This window comes from Leucopleurus acutus, assembly GCF_964270905.1.
Source record: "Leucopleurus acutus genome assembly, chromosome: 1".
NCBI lineage: Eukaryota > Metazoa > Chordata > Mammalia > Artiodactyla > Delphinidae > Leucopleurus > Leucopleurus acutus.
The window spans coordinates 150,030,404-150,053,852 of NC_139142.1; the positions used below are offsets into that span (position 1 = coordinate 150,030,404).

The window sequence follows — 23,449 nt, forward strand, 5'->3', positions numbered from 1 at the left end:
AGGTTTTTCTTGCCAGTGGAAATAGTCCCTCCCATTGTCTGAAGGAAGCCAGGCTTCCCTTGCTTGAAGACTCAATCAGTGTTTTTAAGACTTTAATGTGCATAAGAATCACCGGAGTACCTTGTTAATATGCATGTTTTGACTCAGTAGGTCTTGGGTGTAGCCTGAAATTCTGCATTTCTAGAAAGCTCCCAGAGGAAGCCAATGCTGCTGGTTCACAGACCACATTTTGTACCAAGGGACTCAATATGGACCTTACCCATTAAAGTTACCTTGCAAGGGGATGCCAATTCTACACCAGGTCCACCCTCACCACCCTTCAAAGCTTCCAGACCCCAAACTGGAATTCAATCTCAGCCTGGCCCAGGAGGTCAGGTATGATTCAGCCTGAGATATTTTAGACATTGAAATAATTGTAAGATTATGCCAATTTATATTAGAAGAAAGGTAAGGAATATGTGTGGGAATGAATCCTAAGATTGCTAGACCAAGGAGGCAGAAGATAATGTTGGGGGTCAAACTTGTTGATATGGATCTATGTCATATAGATATAGTTTGAGAATCTGGGAATGGCTATAAGTCCAAGTTTGCTTGGTTAGTTGACTGAAACCTGAACCAGCAGTGGCCTGCCTCCATTGAGGTTGTAAAACCATACAACCACAGTAGAGGGTAGAGTAACATCTTTAGGGCATTAGGTAAGTAGTCATGTTGGAGTGGGATTTATCAAATGTGAACACACACCTGCCCATCCACTGTGTCCCCTAGAGAGGTCCAGAAAATGTTTCCTTGATTAAAGGATTGAGAAATACATTGGTAAAGAGAGCACCAGCTGCTTGAAAACCCTTTGGCAGGAGTCTTCCACAAGCCAGGGCACCTGAGAAAAGCCACTTGGGTTCCTGATTCAATGGGAATCTTGGAATCCCAGAGTGCAAGAGTCCAAGAAGCAGACACACCAGGAAAAAGGTGACCTCAGTTACTGAAGCAGTGCTGGAGCAACAGGAATCTTTGGCAGTGGTGTCCTAGGAATGAAATCAACGGGCTGTCTACTGGAGTATTATTTGATATGTACAATTAAGAAACTCTAGGTTTGGTGGCCAGAAACTTGGCTTGAGTCACTACAATGGACTGTACTGCCTGTGGTCCAGTACCAAGAGCCAAGTCAGTTCCCAGTCTCTTTCCACTGAAGGAAGGATGGACTGAGTCCACCTGAGGAAGGACCCTGCGGCACTGCCACAAGAATAGGCTGTACATATGTGCCCAACCCTTCCCCCAGAGGACCTATGGGCATTTATTCTGTTGACTTACTGGCTTTGATTTGACACTCATCCCTTCCTGCAGTTGTGATAGGGATGGAATAGGAAGGTTATACAGGTAGTTGTAGACATCCCAGTAGGGGATTATAGATAGAGAGGGAAACCTAGGGAACTTTGGGAGACCACTGTTAAGTTAATGATTGCTCAAGAAAGCTATCGGAACTTCGAGGAATGAAGCAGGCTTACTTAACTGTAAAGCATGAGATATGCCCCCAGGTCATTAAGTGAAAGAAAAAAAAATGTTACCACCCTTCTGCTGATTTGAATAAGTGCTATGACCGACCTAGTTTGACCTCATAGGGTCAGACATTCTCCTGCCCCATACAAAGGAGGAGTGAGTGATGTATGTCTACTCAAAGAATGAAGAAGGCAGTCTTTTCCCCCTCCCCCACTTTCCTTTGATTATAAAAATGTAGCCCACTTAATCCTCGGGGCAGAGCCCCCTCGCCTGCCAACTTGCATCTCTCACAAGCGTCCTATATTAATAGATCTACTTCTCGCCTATCACTTTGCCTCTCGCTGAATTCCTTCTGTGCTGAGACACATGGAACCTGAGCCTCAGTAAGTCCAGACACCAGGTGAGTGAATCTAATTAAAAGGCCGTGGGTTCAAGTCCCAATCTGGGTTTAGGCTGGGTTCAAGTCCCGCCACGTGGGTTCAAGTCCCAATCTGAGGTGTACAGTTTCAGTTAGGCAGCTCCGAATTATTAGTATTAATGTTGTTGTTGTTATTTGTTTTTCCTGCTCCTCCAGTACTTTTGTGTGGTTCACTGGAGCTTGAAATAAAAAGTTTATCTCAAAGTGCTTCCAGTGGGTGTGAACGTACCTGATTCTGTTATGTATAATTCAAATCTCCTACTTGAAAAATGACACTATCATATTGCCTCCTGATTCTTGGAGTGGGGGCCACTGTGGTGAGAAAAGACAAAATGGTAGCCCCTGGACGTTCCCCTTCTTACAAAGGTAGTAAACCAAAAGTGATGCTGCATCCTAGGGAGAATTAGGGAGGTTAGTGCCACCAACAAAGACTTGCAAGATGCAGAAGTTGTCCCGTCATATGACTAATTATTAACACATCTACTTGACCTGTGCAAAAGGCACATGTTTCTTCATTCCCTTACTTCCCTGGTTAGTAACTGCTTGAATCTGCTCTTTGGTATTCTGGAAGATCTAGGAGGCTGAAGCCTTTATCCTGAAAATAAGAAACCAGACATGGAAAGGTTTTTGTACCTGGGAGGGCACCATAGGGTCCTGCTTGGTTTCGTATGCATAGAAAGGAAGATTTTATTCCCATCCTGGATATGGCTTAGAAGCTGGGAAGGTTTCACGGCCCTTTCCACTTCTGAAAATTTGAATTTGCAAGCAGTGCTTACCTCAACCTAACCATGTGTGTGATTCTATCCGGAAGCTGATTCCATGCCTCATTAACCCATGTCATGTTCTGTGGAAGCTGGTTAGGTGAATGGATCTTCCCTCACTGTCTACATCCCTGTGCAAACCTCTGTTAAAGCTGTATTTCTATTTGGAGACCTCTTAATTTCTTTGTCTCCAGCCTAGTGATTCCCGCTTCAGGAAGATTCTTGCTTCTCTCCCCCGTGTCCTCAAACATCAACTGCTCCTGGGGCGGCTCTTCCAGGCTCTTTCTCACCTCTTTCTCACTAGCTCTCTATCCTCCTGCCAGAAACAGTGGGAGGCAGAAAGCAGTGAATTGGCCAGCCCATTAGAATTCCCTGTGTAAAAGAAATGCTAATTATGTAATTAAGTGAGGTGATGGAAGTGTTAACTAACCCTGTGGTGGTAATCATTTCACAATATATGTGTATCAAGTCATCATGTTGTACACCTTAAACTTACACAATATTATAATGTCATTTATAAGCTATATAATGTCATCATAACTCTGGGAAGAAAATAAAAGAGAATTCCTTTGTCTAATAGAGTTTTACTAATAAATATTATAATTTATTGTGATATTTTAAATGAATTATATCAAGGGCAAAAATAACAATACTGTTTACACAAGCTGGACGTAGTGGCTTTACGAATTACAGGGTGGCAGCGTGGGTCTTTAAGCTCACAAACCCCCCTAATGAATTCCAGCTTTCAACAATTATATTTAGTCTTTTTCCTAAGACGTGTCTAAATTCACTTACTGGTGAATTTCTTAACCTGGATTCTAAAAGCTTCCTTTCTTCCCACACCGGGAGTCGAACCCGGGCCGCCTGGGTGAAAACCAGGAATCCTCACCGCTAGACCATGTGGGAACCGGTAGCTCAGTTTCAAAGTGCAAGTCAATTGAATCATTCCCGTCTGCTTCCGCTTTCGTTGCTCTGTCCCGCCTTCGAGTCAAAGCGGCCTTCTGCGCTTGCGCAGATCTTTGGCGCTCGGGACTACTGGTCTGGTTTGGGCTGCGCTGCTTTTCTGCGCGCTGAGCCTGGAACCCGGCGCGGGGGTCTACGGCCTGCCGAGACCCCTCACACCCCGCCTCGGGGAGCCGATCCTGCACACTCAGTCCCCGGGAGGCCGCTCTCGACCCCCACCCACCCCGCCCGGGGAGCCTCCCCCCGACCCTGCACACCCAGCCCGGGGAGCCTATGACCTAAATTTCTAAAAAGCTGTGTTAGAAGGCTCCGCAGTGAGATTTGAGAAAAGAATGGTTTGAGTAACGCACAAAGCAGGTTGTGAGCCTGGCTCCCAGGTCTCAGTTTCCCAGGTTTGACGCTGACGGTAACTTTTATTAGATCAGATTTTTACAATCATGATGTTTAAGGTCATAGGGTTTTTAAGTGGAATTTTGCACTTAGAAGGCAATGCATGAAGCTCAGAATAGCTCCTGGGGAACGTTTTGGGGCAAAAGACCTTTAGAGACTACCGTTTTTAAGATCTTGTTTAGGGATGGCCTTACATCAATAAAACTAAAACAAAACACCCCAAACCATAAAGGAAGAATCCATACATTGCACTACTTTAACAACTCATACCTTGGGGGAAAAAAGTAAAACAACAAAACTACTGACTGGGAGATAAACATGTACACCCCACCTAAGAGATTGGTGTCCCATATAGAAGGAAACTACATATAATTTATAGGAAGACAAATACTGCAATATAAAAGTGAGAACTTGTGAAAAGGCCACTTGGAGAGAAACCCCAAGGCTAAAATGCATCTGAAAAAAATTTCAAACCTCACTGGCTCCAGGCTAGCATTAGGCCAAAAAGCAAGTGTGAAATGTCAAAAGCTGGCAAGTATGTGGGAAAAAGGAAGCTCTTGGAAACTCATAAAACTTGATCAGGGAGGCAAGTTGTCACGATTTCCTGAACCTGCTTATGACCAAGCAATTCTATTTTTTAATTTTTGTATAACCGGTATGTTCTGGAATTTCCTCTCAGTGAACACGAAGAAATGCTGCTATGAAAGTAATAGGCGGACCATAGGGAGGATAAAGGGCCAGCGTCACCCTAAGCAAAAGTCAGGGAAGGGTGGAGATTCTTAATCTCTAAGAATTTCAAATGTCTGTGTGATTAAAAAAAAAAAAAAATTCTTAATAATTGAAAATATTTGTGGGATGAAAAGGACCATACATAATGTCTACCGATGAGCCACAGACTGGAAGAAAATGTTTGATAGGAAAATGTGACTATCCTTACTATATACAAGGGAAAAAACTTTAGCAGCTTAGCTCCCTGGGAAAAAACCACAGGGAAAGGGGATTGAGAGAGGAGGAGTTCTGATTAGTCAATAAATTGGGGAATAGCTCAGTCTTGCTTGTAACCATGGCAATACAATTTAAAACAATGCTAATACATCCAGGGTTAGGGAGGAAGTGAGGACACAAACTCAATGGAAATGGCCATAGCCCCTCTCTGGGGCTGCAGCCCACGCTTCTCTTCCCCATGGCTCATCCACACCTGAATGGAGAGGTTTCCCAGGCCTTGCAGGAGGGGCCAGAGCCACAAGATGGCATGAGAGTGGCTCCTGGCTTTCACTGTGTGGCAGTCACTTGCCAACCACCAACACATACATTGCATTGTTACGTCTAGAAATTGTTTTATTGCACTGAGTCATGGTAATTTGGGGCTTGTTAGTACTACACTAAATAATGCCTTAGGTTCCTAAAATAGGGGCAACAGTCATGGAAAAGAATTTTCTAGTAGGTGATTAAGCGACTTTTTTCATTTTGTTTTTGGTAAAAACAAGTACAGCAAGAAGGCTTGAATATTTTGCTTTATTTTACAGAGCAGTGTGTCAGGATTCATATTTTCTGTTTGGCACTATAAACTGAAGTAATTTTTGAAAAAATTAGTAGTTAATATCTCACATTTCTCTCTTTTATTGCATATTTGATGGATTTTTAATAATTTAGACTTAAGAAACTTTTAGATCTGAAATGTAGCCTTGGGGATATGCAAGGCCAGAACCTCAAAAATATCCAGGAGCTTAAAATAACTTGCCCCAAATCATCCAACTAATAGATTTAGTGAAGTTCTTTTGGAGATCATCATGGATTGACTCCATAATAAGGATAATATTAGAATATGCTGAAATGAATGAAATCTAGAAAACAATTTCTCCGTAAACAAATAGGAACTTACAGGGACAATATACATTCTGAATAAAAAGTTACTAAATTCCAATGTCTTTAAATGAGGTGGGAGGTGTAATATTAAGACAGACTGGGACCTAGGACCTGGGACCTGGGACCTTTTGCTACAGTGCTTGTACCTGAACAAATGTCTCCTTGCACAACAAAATACAAAGAAACTATGAGGGACTAAAAATAACTGCATGAATGTGCACTTGGGGCAAATTATGAACAATAAGATACAAAAAGACCAGAAACCCAATTGCCACTTCTGAGTTATCAGGAGAAAATCAGGGTACTGTGCATGATCCCTGCACAGGGTACCACCAAGGGGGTGAGCAGACCACCTAAGCCATCCCTCCAGCCCAATCCATGGATCTGCCCCATTCCTCACCCCATTTAAGGGACCAGTTCCCCACCCTTCACAGGGAGTGAGCAAAGGAAACTGTTACTTGTTTTCTCATGCTTCATTGATTACCAATAAAGCCTTGCCTGAATTTCTCATCTGGCCCATTATCAATTTCTATTGATTGAAGGGTCCAAGAACCTGGGTCAGTAACAATATTACTGGTAATAAATTTTTTATTAACTTGGATAACCTGAAGGTTAAAGTAGAATAATATGAATAGCTTGTGTGCGTGTGTTTGTGCATATAAATATCTCCTGCCTTTTGATGTCAGATATCTCTGGCATAAATCCTAAATCCAAAAACTGACTAGCTGTTAATTTTTGGAAAAAGTACTGAATCTTTGAATATGAGTTCTCCCCCTTCACCCACCAGTAACAATATATAACAGTGAGTCATTGTGAGGGCAAGTTCTTAGCATCCAGCCCGAAATGAAGGTGGTGCTTGCCCAGTGTTAGTTGCCACTGGTCACTGTCACCCCCAGAGGCTCTGGCAGAAGGTGTTGATCTGGCCACCCTGACTCAGCTACACAACAGGATAGATCCATACCTCCTCTACTGATGGATCTTCTGGGTGATTGATTCTCCAGCTGGTGTTTGGCTCTGATTGAGGAAGTTACCTGCATTTCACCATTACTCGCTCCAGCTCCCCAGACCACTGGAAGGAAGCTACAGTGATTGCTGGAGTGTACATGGCCAATATTTGGCCTTCCTTTTTGGAGAGATTTTGTGCATTATCTCTGCATTTGGATGTGTGCTCTTTCCCTTCTGCTCGCTTTCCTTCTTTCTTTTTTCAGTACCAATAAGTCTTTATTCATTGTATTTTCCCAGGGAAAAGAAGGGGAAGGGAAAAGGGTCAGCATGTGTGTTACAAAATGATAGCAAATGGGAAAGGAAGTACCTGGTACAGCAAAATCAACCGTCAAATAAACGCTGCCCAGATGGGGTTGCCAAAGCCCAAGGGGGCTCAGTCTCCTGCAGTTCAGTAATGAGGGGAAGGAATGAGGAAAAGAACAGACAGGTACATGCTTTTCTACCCTCCCTCCCTCCCTCCCCATAAATTCAAGATTTCACACAAAGCTTTGGTTTCTATTAGTAAACATGGAGTTACATTCATCCGTCTCCTATTAAACAATCTTGTGGCCACTTTGACATAAGTTTCTTGCACCTGCATGAAAGTTCCTGAGGGACTTGGATATACATTCATCCTTCCTTTCGTGGTCTCCCAACCCCACTTTCTACATGGACATCCCCCTCATTGCTCCTTACTACCCTAGGATTAGAGATTAAATCCATCCAAAGACAGCAGTCTGTCTGGCATGAATCACATCAAGGAATGGTCATGACTCAGGAGATTGGGAACAAGGGCTGGAGAGTTCTTAGCTTCTTCAGGATTTCTGCACAAGTCATTTAATCGCAGATACCCCACAAATTAAACATATAGGTATATGGGCTATTTTTTAGGGGCGGTATGAAGGGGGAAAGAAGAGGGGGTAGGAATCCAGTTTTTAGGACAGAAGATCTTGTCCGAAATAGGAAATAGAGGAAGGGGAACACAAAAGAAAGTGTGGCTCAAGACCACCCACTTCAAGAAGAGGGGCCCCCAAGCTTATGTTTCAGATCTTTTTGGCTGGTGCAGAACCTTTTGTCAAAGATACTTTGGCTATTTTTCTCAATATGACAAGAAGTTTTTAAACAATAAAACCCCAAAAGAACATGAAGACCAACACATTATATTTACACAAACTAGGCCACCTAGCAGTCACCAAATCAGCTACTTGTGAAGTCCTATGAAGCCCAGACAAACACAATAACTAGAGGGGGGCAGCAACTGGGGGAGACAACAACCCAGGATCAGACACACATCACCCAATGTGTTCTCTTGCATTTGCCCCCTTACAACACAGTGAGGTAGGTTTACAGTGATCTCACAGCATGTAAATGAAGCCCCCTTTTCTCCTTTAGCTACCATGACACTAATCTCTGTTGCAGCAGGGCAGGACACTGGCTCTGGGAACCACAAAGAAGCCATCGCTCTGGAAGCCAAGGGTGAAAAGCCCAGAACTGTTAAAAGTTAAGGATCTTGTCCTTGCTTCATATATCCATCCCTGGGAAGCTCAAGATGGGTACAGAGGCATCGTTCTTAAAACCGGTCCCTACCAACTCACATTTTTTACAAAAATGCACACAATATACCCTATTGTGCATGGTAGGCCTAGCCCAATCCAGTGAAGGATGGATCTGGTATGTAAAGCAAGTCAGTGCCCTGGAATTAGAGGTCTGGAACAGGAATCCTTTATCACACATACCGATGACCTCTGCCTAATCTTGGCTTCCCCTCTCTGCACCTTTTACCTGGACCAGCCTCTCCTAACCTCTCTGTACCACCTTTTTCTATTCAGACCAATTTCCAGTCTTTCAGTAGAAGGAGACCAAGTCACGGGGCAACCCAGTTAAAACCTAGTCTCCCGTGAAACACTGAAGATGGAGGGGTTTCAAGAGGACACTATGGCAGAAAAGCCAGCTCTAATTGACAAAAATGAGGTAGTTCAATAGGCTATACACTCCAAAGAGTTGTTCTCGCTGGTGATACAGCAACAAAAAGTATTCCTGCTGTGTAGACCTGAAGCTTCTGCTGACTTATCCCTGAGATCGCTCACATACCTGAGTACACAGTGCAGGAATGAGGGCCTTAGATTAAAATACACAAAAGTAGAAAACCAGAATATTTATATTATGAAAAAAAGTTAAAATGCACAAGATACATCATTTACACAGAGCTAGTGCAGTTGGCATCCTGGAGAAAGTGGGACCCAATGTACAGTCATCCAAGGGAGCAAATAAATAAAACTGTATTGGCCCAGAATGGGATGGGAATGAACTGAGAAGCAGCAGGTCTACAGCTGTACCCACAACCACCCCTTTTGCCTATCATCACAACCCACTGCTTGGGACCGTTCTCAGCACTCCATCCCAAGAGGGGGCTATGAGGAGACAAGATGTGGAAAACCCTGCCTTACTACTGAGATATTTCCTCCCACAGATGGTGGTGGCTTGTGGGTTTAGGTATATCAATCTGGTCTCATGCTTAATCTTTTCACTCTGGCATGGGAAATATTATTCCATACCCTTATTTAAGAGTAAAACAACTTTCCTATCCAGGCCACTTTCAAAAGCTGGAGATTCTGAGGGCGGAGACTTCAGATAAAGCATGCAGGGAGGGTTACCCCCCAAAGCCCTCACGTGCATTTGGATAGAGCATGATTGGAGTTCTTTTGCCTCAGCCCTTCTCCCAAACCAAGAGGGAAGACGGCGTGACGTTACGAACCGGCCTGAGATATATGGCAGTGCCAGCTGCCCCCTACCCACCCTGTCCCCACTTTCTCCACTCTACCAATTGATGCCTGTTCCTCAAAACTTTCTGATCACAAAAGGATAGCCCCCACCTGCTGTGGCTCAATTCTGGGCCTCTGGGAGTATGGCAGGGCTATGGATCTCTTCTTCCTCCTCCTGAAAGTAGGCTGGCTTTCCCTGTGAGCTGGGAGTTTGCTGGGCCTTCAGTGGACACGAGGCTACCATATGGTTGATGCCCTGGCAGAAGTGGCACTTGGGCTGGGGTGGCCATTTGCATTCCCTGGCATGGTGGTCTAGACCTCCACAGTTGTAGCACATATCTCCCTTTGATCTGCGTTTCTAAATGTTCTTCCCTTTGGGCCGCCTCTCACTCCCAATACAGAACATCCCACCAGGGCCAGTGACTTGGATAGATTCCAGGCTCGTGGCAGACTTCTTAGAGGTGAACTCCACGGCCTCACCCTCCTTCAGGCTCTGGAAGCCCTCCATGTGCAGCTTACTCTGGTTCACAAAGACATCCACGGGGGGGTTGAGTGCGACCCTGGGGTGGGCAGTCATGGCTAGGAAGCCGAATCCCATGCACATATTGAACCACTTACATATGCCAGCACCATGCAGCAGCTGCGGCTCCTCAGTGGCCCCAGCCGCGGACTCCGGTGCCTCCTCTGGCCCCTTGGCGCAGCCACCTGCAAACTGCTGGTTTGACACGGAGCCCATGGTAGTTGGCAGAGTCCGAGGCCCTGGGCCCCTGGTCAGGCAACTACAGGCCCAGAGAAGTCTGGAGGCAAAGGGGTGGTTCGGAGAATAGACTGCTACATCTTCCCCAGCACAATAGCGGAGGGAGAGCCCACAGCTGGCTTGCTGGCTTTGGCTTGCTTTCTCTTTCTGGACTGTGGCTATGCTTCTTCTTTTTATTATTTATTTGACAGTTGTTTAAGGCCTTGTATTTTCATCATCTTTTCATAAGTATACTTTAAAAAACTTTAAATAGAACTGTAAGCATCTTGGGGTAAGACTGTGATTGAACTGTTTTTCTTCTCTGTCCACAACAAGTACAACATAGATATGCAGCATTTTTGCTTAGTTTATTTCCTTTTCAATGATAGTAAGTAAGATTATGGAAATCACTTTTGGGCAACTTGAAATTTCTCAACTTGTGTTTTAAAAAATGTGTCCAGTTGGTAAGGGAGACAGTGACCACCTTCACTCTTGCTCTAAAAAATACACAAAATAAAACAAAAAAAAAACTGGCATTGTTTCTAAAGAGCATCTTTGGTTATTCTCCAAGCCAAAACAGACTACTATTTAAAAGGTAACTGTTCATTATATTGGATTAACCATAAGAAATTGCCAATAATCCACTGGCTTTGATTCACAGAAAAATAGACAAGATGAAAAGAAAGAGGGCTATGTACCAGATGAAGGAAAAAATTAAAACCCCAGAAAAACAACTAAATGAAGTGGAGATAGGCAGCCTTCTGGAAAAAGAATTCAGAATAATGACAGTTAAGAGATCCAGGACCTCGGAAAAGGAATGGAGGCAAAGATTGAGAGGATGCAAGAAATGTTTAACAAAGACCTAGAAGAATTAAAGAACAAACAAACAGAGATGAACAATACAATAACTGAAATGAAAACTACACTAGAAGGAATCAATAGCAGAATAACTGAGGCAGAAGAATGGATAAGTGACCTGGAAGACAGAATGGTGGAATTCACTGCTGTGGAACAGAATAAAGAAAAAAGAAGGAAAAGAAATGAAGACATCCTAAGAGACCTCTGGGACAACATTAAATGCAACAACATTCATATTATAGGGGTCCCAAAAGGAGAAGAGAGAGAGAAAGGACCAGAGAAAATATTTGAAGAGATTATAGTTGGAAACTTCACTAACATGGGAAAGGAAATAGCCACCCAAGTCCAGGAAGTGCAGAGAGTCTCAGGCAGGATAAAACCAAGGAGAAACACGCCGAGACACATAGTAATCAAATTGGCAAAACTCAAAGACAAAGAAAAATTATTGAAAGCAGCAAAGGAAAAATGACAAATAATATACAAGGGAACTCCCATTAAGGTGACAGCTGATTTCTCAGCAGAAACTCTACAAGCCAGAAGGGAGTGGCATGATATACTTAAAGTGATGAAAGGGAAGAACCTGCAACCACGATTACTCTACCAGGCAAGGATCTCATTCAGATTCAACGGAGAAATCAAAAGCTTTACAGACAAGCAAAAGCTAAGAGAATTCAGCACCACCAAACCAGCTCTACACCAAATGCTAAAGGAACTTCTCTAAGTGGGAAACACAAGAGAAGAAAAAGACCTACAAAAACAAACCCAAAACAATTAAGAAAATGGTCATGGAAACATACATATCGATAATCACCTTAAATGTGAATGAATTAAATGCTCCAACCAAAAGACACAGGTTTGAAGAGTGGATAAAAAAACCAAGACCCATATATATGCTGTCTACAAGAGACCCACTTCAGACCTAGGGAAACACACAGACTGAAAGTGAGGGGATGGAAAAAGATATTCCATGCAAATGGAAATCAAAAGAAAGCTGCAGTAGCAATACTCATATCAGATAAAATGGACTTTAAAATAAAGAATGTTACAAGAGACAAGGAAGGACACTACATAATGATCAAGGGTTCAATCCAAGAAGAAGATATAACGATTATAAATATATATGCACCCAACATAGGAGCACCTCAATACATAAGGCAACTGCTAACAGCTATAAAAGAGGAAATTGACAATAACACAATAATAGTGAGGGACTTTAATACCTCACTTACACCAATGGACAGATCATCCAAAATGAAAACAAATAAGGAAACACAAGGTTTAAATGACACAATAGACCAGATAGATTTAATTGATATTTATAGGACATTTCATCCAAAAAGAGCAGATTACACTTTCTTCTCAAATGCGCATGAACACTCTCCAGGATAGATCACATCTTGGGTCACAAATAAAGCCTCAGTAAATTTAAGAAAATTGAAATCATATCAAGCATCTTTTCTGACCACAACGTTATAAGATTAGAAATCAATACAGGGAAAAGAACATAAAAAACACAAACATGTGGAGGGTAAACAATATGTTACTAAATAACCAAGAGATCACTGAAGAAATAAAAGAGGAAATCAAAAAATACCTACAGACAAATGACAATGAAAACACGACAATCCAAAACCTATGGGATGCAGCAAAAACTGTTCTAAGAGGGAAGTTTATAGCTATACAAGCCTACCTCAAGAAACAAGAAAAATCTCAAATAAACAATCTAACCTTACACCTAAAGGAACTAGAGAAAGAAGATCAAAAAAAACACAAAGTTAGCAGAAGGAAAGAAATCAAAAAGATCAGAGCAGAAATAAATAAAATAGAGACAATAGCAAAGATCAATAAAACTAAAAGCTGGTTCTTTGAAAAGATAAACAAAACTGATTAGCCAGACTCATCAAGAAAAAGAGGGAGAGGACTCAAATCAATAAAATTAGAAATGAAAAAGGAAAGTTACAACAGACACCACAGAAATACAAAGCATCCTAAGAGACTACTACAAGCAACTCTATACCAATAAAACAGACAACCTGGAAGAAATGGACAAATTCTTAGAAAGGTATAACCTCCCAAGACTGAACCAGGAAGAAATAGGAAATATGAAGAGACAAATCACAAGTAATGAAATTGAAACTGTGATTAAAAATCTTCCAACAAACAAAAGTCCAAGACCAGATGGCTTCACAGGTGAATTCTATCAAACATTTAGAGAAGAGCTAACACCCATCCTTCTCAAACTCTTCCAAAATATTGTGGAGGAAGGAACACTCCCAATCTCATTCTATGAGGGCACCATCGCCCTGATACCAAAACCAGACAAAGATACTACAAAAGAAGAAAATTACAGACCAATATCACTGATGAATATAGATGCAAAAATCTTCAACAAAATACAAGCAAGCAGAATCCAACAACACATTAAAAGGATCAGGGGCTTCCCTGGTAGCACAGTGGTTGAAAGTCTGCCTGCCGATGCAGGGGACACGGGTTCGTGCCCCGGTCTGGGAAGATCCCACATGCCGCGGAGCGGCTAGGCCCGTGAACCATGGCCGCTGAGCCTGCGCGTCTGGAGCCTGTGCTCCGCAACGGGAGAGGCCACAGCAGTGAAACCCAGTCATCATTTAGGAGAATTAGCAAGAGATTGAAGAGATTGCTGAACCAGTAGAAAAAAATATGACTTTATAGTGATGCTGTCTGGATTTTGAAGGAATAAAGCTGGCAGGAAAATAACTCTTGGGAGAGCACAGGGTAAGCAGAAGCCTGTTCAAGTTCGTGGAGCTTAGAGCTTGGTCAAGTGTTGGGATTCATTTAAAGAAAAAAGAATACATAAGTGTGACTATAATACTTTTATGAAAGTATTATTGGTAATGTCATATAAATTTTTGATATTGCTGTCAAATTAAGGAGACTGCTGTTTCAGTTCTCCTGTGTCTGAATTATAAAATTTCAAGGTATTTCAATTATTCCCTAGACCAATGATCAGTTTATCATGTCTCATTGCAGCAGCATCTTCAAAGTCTTTTCTGTCTTTGCAATCTTTGTTAAAAAAAGTATTTTGTGTCAAATCAGTGAGGAATTTATTTTTCCAATGAACTCATATGGTTTGCTCCTTTTCATTAACTGGATTATCAAATAATCCAAGAGTTTATCACTCTTTTGAAATGTTCTGTTAATGAATTATTGCTTTGGTACGATTTATGTGCTGTTTCATATGATGTGTCGAAAGTTCATCAAATATCCCACGATGTGATCTATTGTATTGGAATGCATAAAACACACAACTTCACACACAGATATCTATTCACGGCTTGTAGCATGGCTATGAGTTTCTGTGTGACAATCACAGGAATTATTCTAAGTTCTATTACTTCTGATTCCTATCCAGAAAAGTATTTGGGGGTGTTTGAATGTTGTTCAAGTATATACATCAAACATATTCCTAAGAGGAGACCTATGGTAATCACATCTTCTACCTAAAATTTTACGCGTCTGGTAATTGGAAGAATTTTCCACAGACTGGCTTCTGGCTCTGTCCATGTCACATACGATTGTCTAAGACATTCCACAGGCCACTCCCAGGAATGTGAAAGGGACCAGTGCAAAGGGAGGTTCCTGAAGCTTAAGCCTCATTCATTTCTTGGAAATTCACCTCTGGCTGTAAACAGGACTCAAGTCTCTGTCACTTTCCTCCCTCTGTCCCATCAACAGAGCCCTAGTTGCAGCCTTCATTGGGTCACTCCAGAATTACTGAGAAAGCTGCCTAGCTGGATTCTCTGTACCTTGGGTTTGCTTCTTATCTATTATGATTATGTTAGTCCACCACTTAAAACCTTTCCATGGTTATTAATCATGTAAGATCAAACGGTTTAGCTATTCAGAAAGGTCATTAACATGCTGACACACAGCCTCACTTCTCTATGATTTGGATTCTTAGTTTCTCTTAATGTGCCCTAAGCTTGAAAACTCCTTTCCTTTATGTGTGCTGGTATATTTCTGTTAAAATGTCCTCTTCTCCCCACTTTGTGCACCTTACTTAAGGATTATCTACTTACTTCTCTGCCAACACTCAGCTTGAATCTCACCTTATTAGGACATTTCCCTGTAACCAAGCTCTGTACCCTGCCTGCCCCCCCAACTCACACCCCCACTGGACAATTCCCTCCATCCTGCCACCACTTACCTTGTACACATCCTTGTAATTCACTTCCCACCCTATACTATGATTAGTTAATGCTAATTGTTGCCCTGTGTCTATTCCCCAAAACTTTAGTTTTGAGAAAGGGAAAAAATAGCCCCAGATGTCCAGGCAGCTGGCCATGTTATTCTCCTGGTGGACTTAAGCAATCTTATAGAACACCAGCCTCAGACAAGGTCCCTCTGAGGCCACTTCACCATCACGTGAAATACAGACAAAAAATGTCCCTGCGCCACGCACAAAATAGCAAACACCCCCATTTGGCTGAAATGAGTGGCTTCAATTTCTTGATCAATTACAACCTTTATCATCTTCTAGTCTGGGCTGCCTTCCCCTGGATAAGATGAATTGGGATACCCAGTTAGAGAACTGCCTCCGCTTTCTGGCATCGCAAACAGGACAAACTCCTGCTTCCTCTGACCCTCTCTTGACTCACTCAGCCAGAATCCAAATCATACACTGAGTTCTTTCCAGCAGCCTCTCGTGGAGATGCCATGATTCCCTATAGTGCATGTTCTCTCTCACTGCAAGGAATAACCAGACCAACTTGTCCAACTACAGGGATGCTGCTGCTGGTCTTTGGTGGAGGGCACTGACAGAAATAGAAGTTCTGGGAGCTTCTTGCCTTGCCTGGCAGGCTTGGCCCAGTGATGATGCCCACATCTGAGGCCCTGTGCCTCCACCTACACCAGGTGCCACCTGCCCTGGCAAGAAGGTAAGTTCATGCTGAGTTAAACTTCTCTCTTTCCTTGAAGCCTTTTGTCATTGTGTTTATTATGTTTTCTTAGGAATCAGGTCCCTTGGGATTTTGTTATTAGGCCAGGTTTGCATTGTTCTTTGGCAAAACTGTTTTTTAGGTCCTAACACCTGCTAGTCTAATGGCCTGTCTGCTTTTTGAATTTAGTTTTGTCTGCTTGAAACCAGGATATTTTGTCTGGCCCCAGTAGGTGATGTGTGTTTTTTGTCAAGCTCCAGAGATACAGAAATACACAAGAGCTGTCCTTACAGACTCTTGGCAGTTTTTGTGGGGTCTTTTCAGTATAAACCATACCTCCTTCAGGCTGACCTCTTGCCTTTCTTATGCTTTACCTTTAGGAGTCCAATTCTTGTGCATATCTTTCTAACTAGCACGATTGCACAAAAACAATTTGAAACCACAGAGGCCACTTTAGAGAATGTTTAATATGGATGAAATTGTTCATTTGAGCAGCAGTTTAGAACAAAAGGAAACAAAATTCCAACTGTTCAATAGTCTGCTTTCTTTAATTGGTCCAAGGAGGCAATTTAGGCCCAAAATTTGCCTTAAATATTCTTTAGCTAAAGCTAATGAAAAATGTGAGAAACAATCTCTCTAAGCAGCATCTTTAAATAGTGTTCAGGATTAGCTACTGCTGACATTTCCAAAGAACTTCCCACCTTTTCTTGATCTTTTGAAGCCAAAAAATGCAGATCTGATCATAAAGAAAAATTGGCTGGCACATCATCCCGTTGCATGAACTTCAACATTTGGCTGGACATTTTCTAGAGACTTTAGGAACCAAGAATTAAAAAAGGCCTCATGAGCAAATTGCCTTATTTGTCTGAAAGAGAGACCATCTTATTTAAGTGAGAGGATCCCCCCTTCATTTTCTTTCTTGGGGACTTAAATGTGGGCTTTTTGGTCAGATGACTTGGTAAAATTCTCAGAGACCCACATTATGTCAAAACCAGTTGCATGACACTCTCTTTCATGTGTGTATATGTCAAAATCTTTTAAAAAATACTTCTAAATTTTCTTCCCTGTCCTTACAGAAGTAGATAATTAGCTATTTGTTTAAAGACTGCTTCCTCGCATCTTTTTTGTTTCCCCTTTCTTGAGAAACTTTATAGATTAACTGATAAAAATAATCCTTCAGTTGTTATGTGCATATTCTAGGAATATTTAGTTCAAATGAACACTCAAAATTGTCTAAAAAAGAAAGAAAAAAGTTATCAAGCTACATTTCTCTTTGTAGACACTGAAAAGTATATTTACATAAAAGCCTTTGTGACTACAACTACAAGATAATAAGAAGAGACTTCAACTTCAAAATAGAAGAAAACCTTGACATGATTCAGGGTCTTTAACAATTAGTTCACTAAAAAAAAGAAATAAAGATAGTATAATATTTTGAATTGTTTAAGACCAAGGTTCAATTACTTGTGATTCAAACTCTCAACATTGCTTTAGAAAGTTTCCATTATTTTCATAATTATTTTTAATTAAAAAAATTATTGATGTATAGTTGATTTACATTGTTGTGTTACTTTCAGGTGTATAACAAAGTGATTCAGATATATATATATATATATATTCTTTTCCACTATAGTTTATTACAAGATACTACATATAGTTCCCTGTGCTATACAGTAGGACCTTGTTGTTTATCTATTTTATATATAGTAGTTTGTGTCTGCTAATTCCAAACTCCTAATTTATCCCTCCCCCCCTTTCCTCTTTGGTAACCATAAGTTTGTTTTCTATGTTTTTGAGTCTGTTTCTGTTTTGTAAATAAGTTCATTTGTATTTTAGATTCCACATATAAGTGATAACAAATGATATTTGTCTTCCTCTGTCTGACTTACTTCACTTAGTATGATAATCTCTAGGTCCATCCATGTTGCTGCAAATGGCATTATTTCATTCTTTTTTATGGCTGACTAGTATTCCATTGTATATATATACCACATCTTTTTTTTTTAGTCACATTTCATTTCAAAATTTTATTCCTGCACCAAATCTATACATTAACTATAATTACTGCCAACCCGTGACCACAAGTGGATATGGGAGTCCAAGGAAAAAATTAGGAAAGGGAGAAAGTATACCACATCTTCTTTATCCATTCAGCTGTTGATGGATACTTAGGTTGTTTCCATGTCTTGGCTATTGTAAATAGTGCTACTATGAACATTGGGGTGCATGTGTCTTTTTGAATTAGAGTTTTCTCCAGATATATGCCCAGGAGTGGGATTGCTAGATCATATGGTAGCTCTATATTTAGTTTTTTTAAGGAAGCTCCATACCATTTTCCATAGTGGCTGCACCAATTTACATTTCCACCAACAGTGTCGGAGGGTTCCCTTTTCTCTACACCTTCTCCAGCATTCATTATTTGTAGCCTTTTTGATGATGGCCATGCTGACCAGAGTGATGTGATACCTCACAGTAGTTTTGATTTGCATTTCTCTAATAATTAGCAGTTTTTAGTATCTTTTCATGTGTTTATTAGCTATCTGTGTGTCTCCTTTGCTTTTTTTTTTTTTTTCTTAAAAGCATTCAAATGATCACAGTGATTAGTTCTGCCTCACTCTTACATGCAGTAAATGTCTTGATAACATGGTCCAATGGGGCCATGACTCTCTTTCCTGTATGGAATTTGTTTTCTGAAGGCTGTTTGTGATCTGGTCAGGTTTGAGTGTGAACATTCTATAGAAGGAATACAACCTCGAGTTTTCACAAAGGATGATTTCTTTTTTCTTTTTTTTTTTTTGTGGTGTAAAGTAAAGTTCTAGCTTACTGTCACTCTTGGGTTTTTTTTTCCCCCCCCTCACATGATCAAACACAACTTTGAAAACTTACTTCTTAATTTTGCTGAAGAGAGGACGATCATCTTTTTTTTTTTTTTTTTTTTTTGCGGTGCCTCTCACTGTTGTGGCCTCTCCCGTTGCAGAGCACAGGCTCCGACGCGCAGGCCCAGCAGCCATGGCTCACAGGCCCAGCTGCTCCGCGGCATGTGGGATCTTCCCGGACCGGGGCACGAACCCGCGTCCCCTGCATTGGCAGGCGGACTCTCAACCACTGTGCCACCAGGGAAGCCCTGTGTGTCTCCTTTGGAGAAATGTCTATTAAGGTCTTCTGCCCATTTTTTTGATTGGGTTGTTTGGTTTTTTGTTATTGAATTGTATGAGCTGTTTGTATATTTTGGAAATTAAGCCCTTGTCAGTCATATTGTTTGCAAATATTCTCTCTCAGTCTGAAGGTTGTCTTTTCATTTTGTTGATGGTTTTCTTTGCTGTGCAAAAGCTTATAAGTTTGATTAGGAAGTCCTAACCACACTGATCAGACAAGAAAAAGAAATAAAACATATTCAAATTGGAAGGGAAGAGAGAAAATTGTCATTGTATGCAGATGACTTATAGAAAACCCTAAAGACTCCACATGAAAACTACTAGGACTGATAAACGAATTCAGCAATATAGAAGAATACATGATTAACATACAGAAATCAGTTGCATTTCTTTACACTAACAAGGAAATATCAGAAAGGGAAAGTAAAAAAAGAAAAGAAACCTCTTTTAAAATCACATCAAACAAAACAAAACAAACAAACTTAGGAATAAACCTGACCAAGGAGATGAAAGACTTATGCTGAGAACTATAAAACATTGATAAACGAAATTGAAGATGATTCAAAGAAATGGAAAGATATCCCATGCTCTTGGTTGGAAGAATTAATATTGTTAAAATGGCCATACTATCCAAAGCAATCTACAGATTTAATGTGATCCCTATCAATTATCCATGGCATTTTTCAAAGAACTAAAACAAATAATCCTAAATTTATATGGAACCACAAAAGACCCAGATTCACCAAAGCAATCTTGAGGAAAAAGAACAAAGCCAGAGGCATAATCTTCCAGACTTCATACAATACTACAAAGTTACAGTAATCAAAACAGCATGGTACTGGCACAAAAACAGAAACATAGATCAATGGAACAGAATAGAGAGCGCAGAAATATACCCACACACCTACAGTCAGCTAATCTTTGACAAAGGAGGCAAGAATATACAATGGAGAAAAGACAGTCTCTTCAGCAAGTGGTGTTGGGAAAGCTGGACAGCTGCATGTAAATCAATGAAGTTAGAACACTCCTTCACACCATATACAAAAAACAACCTCAAAATGGCTTAAAGACATGTATAAGACATGATACCATAAAACTCCTAGAAGAGAACCATAGGCAAAACATTCTCTGACATATATCTTATTAATGTTTTCTTAGGTCAGTCTCCCAATGCAATCGATTAAAAACAAAAAATAAACAAATAATTCATAATTTTTTAAAATTAAACATTTTATGTATAAACTGTCACTTAATTAAATACGTGATAATGTGATTTTTTTATTAATATATTTTTATTTTAGAATAGTATTAGATGTACAGAAAAAATTGTGAAGATAGTACATAGCATTCCCATATACCCCATAGGCAGTTTCCCCTATTATTAACATCTTACTGTAATATGGTATACTTGTCACAAGAAAATGAACCAATATTTGTACATTATTATCAACTAATGTCCATACTTTATTCATCTTGCTTTAATTTTACCTATATCCAGGATGGCATCCAGGACAGCACATTCCATTGAGTTTTTGTGTCTCCTTAGGTTCTCTGGGTTGTGACAATTTCTCAGACTTTCCTTGTTTTTGATGACCTTGACATTTTTGAGGTGTACTCATCAGATATTTTCCAGAATGTTCCTCGGTTGTGATTTTACTAATGTTTTTCTCAGGATTAGACTAAGCATATGGGTTTTTAGGAGGAAGACTGCAGAGGTAAAGCCATTCTCATTACATCATATTAAGGGTACATATTATCCACATAGCTTATCACTGTTGAGCTTAGCCTTGATCACCTGGCTGAGTGATCAGGGTTTTTTGGTTCCTCTACTTTTATTCTCCCTGCCCCCTTGCATATTGTACTCCTTGGAAGGAAGTCATTATGCACAGCCCTCACTTAAGGAGGGGACAGTTTCACTTTGCCTTCTTTTATGTGGAGTATCTGCATATATTACTTGAGATTTTTCTGCAGAGGAAATTAGTCTATTATTACACATTTATTTATTTATCCAATCACTTTGTGTGTGTGTGTGTGTGTGTGTGTGTGTGTGTGTTTGTGTGTGTATGTGTTTTAGTATGTCCTTTTTGGGGGGCACAATAAGGTGTTCCAGGCTCTCATCTTGTATATTCCCTGACTCAAGAATAAGCCATTTCTCCAAGGAGTCCTTTTTCCTTTTATTGGAGAATAGTATTAGAAACCAAGATATGAGTGTTAGGTGCTACCAGGGAGTCATTGTTTCCAGATCTTCTTGGCTGAAAGAGCAAGGAAATTTGTAAGTACATATACTATATACGTGTCTATATTTATAGATATTAACAGGTCTATAAATATTTTTGTATGTACCCCTCTATATGAAGCTAAACATGAGTTGGTACTGATGTCTCCAACTCTAATCCATTACCTATGGATCATTTTAGCCTTCTACCCTTGCTTATATGTAACTTCCTGCTTTAACAGTGAGAACTCTTGCACCCACCCTCTACCATTCAATTCTTTTCTAATTCCATATATGTGTATGGTAGTTTCAGGTGTGTTAACCCGTATCTTGAAAGAAAACAACACTTTCATCTAGAGTACAGTGCTTATGCACATTTCCTTTGCCTCAGTCTTACAATATATACTCATTTCGGAAACTACTTAGGTCAGCACTTTTTCTCCCCACTCTCTTCGGTGAGGTTGTGTCATACATTTGTAATACAGTGAGTTTCTTTTGTCACAGTCTACATGCAACCCTGTAAGTCCCTGACTTCCCAAATGATTTTTGAACATTTTTATACATAAGGTTCCTCTTTGTGCTGTAAAGTTCCATGAATTTTGACAAATTCATGCATGGTTTCATGTATTCACCATTATGGAATCAAACAGAATAGTGTCACTACACTAAAAGATACCCTATGATTCAACTATCTTCCCTTTCCAAATCCCTGGCAACCACTCTTTCTTGTCTCTATATAATGACATCACACAGCATGTGGTCTTTTCAGACTGTCTTCTTTCACTTAGCAATGTGCATTGAAGATTCACATGTTTTTGTACCCCCGATAACCTCATTTTTGTTTATTGCTAAATAATACTTCATTCTATTCCATCCAAAGTTTGTTTACATATTCACAGATTTGAAGGATGTCTTAGTTACTTCCAGTTTTTGGCAATTATGAATAAAGTGGCTACGAACATTTATGGGTAGGTTTTCATGTGGGCAGAATTTAAAATCAGTTGGGTAAATACCTAGGAGCGCAAACACTAGATCACATGATAAAGAACATGTCTGACTTTGTAAGTAACTGTGAAACTCTTCCAAAGCAGCTGTACCATTTTGCATTCTTACCAGCAATGGAGGAGAGTTCCTTTTGCACCATGTTCTTGCCAGCAACTGGTTTTGTCAGCTTTTTGGGTTTAGTCATTCTAATACATTCTTAGTGGTATCTTATTGTTGTTTTAATTAGCATTTCCTTAATGACAAATGATGTTGAATACCTTTTCATGTGCTTATTTGCTATCTTGTAGGTTCTTTTATTCTATTCTGATCTTTTGCCCTATCAGCATTCAAGGATCTCCCTACTACAACAAGAGGACCTTCCTGCCTTACTGCACATACGTGATCCTATGTGCTGTTCCTTACTCTGTTATAGCCTCCAGCAGGCCAGGCCGGGGCCTGTCATATTTGATCTGATGATCAAATGACACATGATAGAAAAATTTTAAAACATGTAAGTATAAAAATATATACCTATCCACACTTCCATCCATGAAGTAGCCAACTCAAGCAATTTGTCACAACTCCTTCCAGACCTTTTTCTTCTGTGGGATTATTTTTCTTTACATATTTTTTTCTTTATGTTAGATATATAATTTATTTTCAACTTTTTCTAATCTTAAATCATGCTGAAACAAACCACATGCTTCATAAATCTTTGACCTCATTTCAGATGAAACCCCAGAATTAGAATTATCACGTCACATTTTAAACAGCCCTTTAAAGGTTCTTTGATACACACATCCAAGTGTTTTTTCACAAAATTGTTAACATTTTATTTCCACTCGTGGGGACTGAGAACGCCTGTCATTACACTCCCACCAGCACTGAGCAAGGTCAGTGGTTTTCATCTTCGTCAGGCTGTCAGACCAGCATGGTATCTTGTGGTAATTTTT

At 40.4% G+C, this 23,449-nt stretch overlaps 1 pseudogene across 1 annotated transcript; it reads right to left on the minus strand.

Moving 5' to 3' along the window:
• Positions 1-9,756: 9,756 nt before the first annotated feature.
• On the minus strand, positions 9,757-10,371 carry LOC309959050 (protein lin-28 homolog A-like; annotated as a pseudogene). The gene has a single exon. The product of its transcript is annotated as a protein lin-28 homolog A-like (transcript).
• Positions 10,372-23,449: the final 13,078 nt, after the last annotated feature.